Raw genomic sequence first — 1,524 nt, 5'->3', positions numbered from 1 at the left:
CATCATAACTCCATGACCACAGCTCCGTTTCATGTGCAAGATATATCAAAATGTTCATTGTGAGATGCTCTTCATTTCATTCCATTGTGGCATGCTTGTTTGAGTTCATCTTGATGCCCAAATCACTGATGCAAGAGTGCTATAAATTGTTAGGTGTTGTTACTTATCAGAGTATGAGGATTTGTCATTTATGTCACATTTGTTGTGTGTTGCATATGGGCATGAGCTCCACATGTGTTTTGATCTATGCCATGCCATCTTTACAGGGGTGCTTGCCATGTATTTTTTTGTGATCTATGTGGTGACTAGCACAAGCATGCAAAGTAGCCTTCGTGATATTGCTGATTTTAGGGACTTAGGATTTTACCAAGTCATTTCCCTGCTGTTATTTTTATGCCATGTAAACATGATGCTACAGTGAGATCTATGCTTGTTTTGAGTTGCTTCAGTACGGATGATTTTCACATATGGTTATGCTCTATCCATCCATACCCCTATTTGCAATTATGGAGTGCCCTAGCATGTCTTAATCTTGCTCTACTTTTGCTATAAAATGTTCCTGGCAGATTGTTCACATGTTAATCAATTTTTCCATGGTTGTTTCTAGTGATCCATGCATGCTATGAACTTCCTCTTGCCATGGTTAGCTTCATGAACATGTCTTCTTGCTGGTAGTATGCTTATATTGTCATGCAATGCCTTTTCGTGAGTGATTTGAGCTCGCAAAGATGCCTTCATAATTCTGTTTATGACATGCTCAGTTTTCTGCGAAGTCTGAAGCTGTTAACAAAACTTGCTATGTTTACATGAGTGCCATCATATCTTTTGTGCCTTTTTCGCTCATGGTCAGTAAGGGACTTTTGTTTTATGCTTCGATTAGATTCATGCCATGCCTTGTATTGCTATTATATGTTCCTGAAGCATGTTGTTTGCTAGCTCTAAACATGGTTTTCTGATGTTAATTTCTGGCATGTTAGTATTTTCACTAAGTCTGTGATGCTGATATCTTTTGCACTTTTTCCATGCTTGTTTGAGCCTGCTCTTGTGTGATTTAGCCGTAGCTCAGTGTTCATGTTTTGTCAAGCATCTTGAGTTGATCACTGCCATATGCCTTGTTGCTATGTTGGGGTGTAGTAGCTTAGTTTCTTGTTGCATTCTAGATGGCATCGTGCTGTTAATCGCAGAATTGTGCCATTCTGGTTTTGCTTGCCATTTGCAAACCGTGCATCCAATTCCAGTAATCTTTATATCGATTTCGACCGAAATCATCTCATCTTCCAGCGGAACACTTGGTTTTCCAAGTTGATGCCTGGTTCAATCTTTTCCTTCCGAAGCACGCATATGCATTGCATATCACATCTCGCATATCATGCCATGCTTTGCATCATGTTGCTTGCGCATTGCACGGTGATTGATTGTTGGTCCTTTGTTTGTGTTCTTGCCCTGGGTAGAGCCGGGAGACGAGTACGTGATCGAGGAACCTGTTGAGTACGCTTACAAGGATCAAGTTTTTGTCAACTCTGA

Source organism: Triticum aestivum, chromosome 1A (assembly GCF_018294505.1).
Source record: "Triticum aestivum cultivar Chinese Spring chromosome 1A, IWGSC CS RefSeq v2.1, whole genome shotgun sequence".
NCBI classification, from domain to species: Eukaryota; Viridiplantae; Streptophyta; class Magnoliopsida; order Poales; family Poaceae; genus Triticum; species Triticum aestivum.
The sequence above is the reverse complement of the archived record's forward strand: the minus strand, read 5'-3'. Positions refer to the sequence as shown.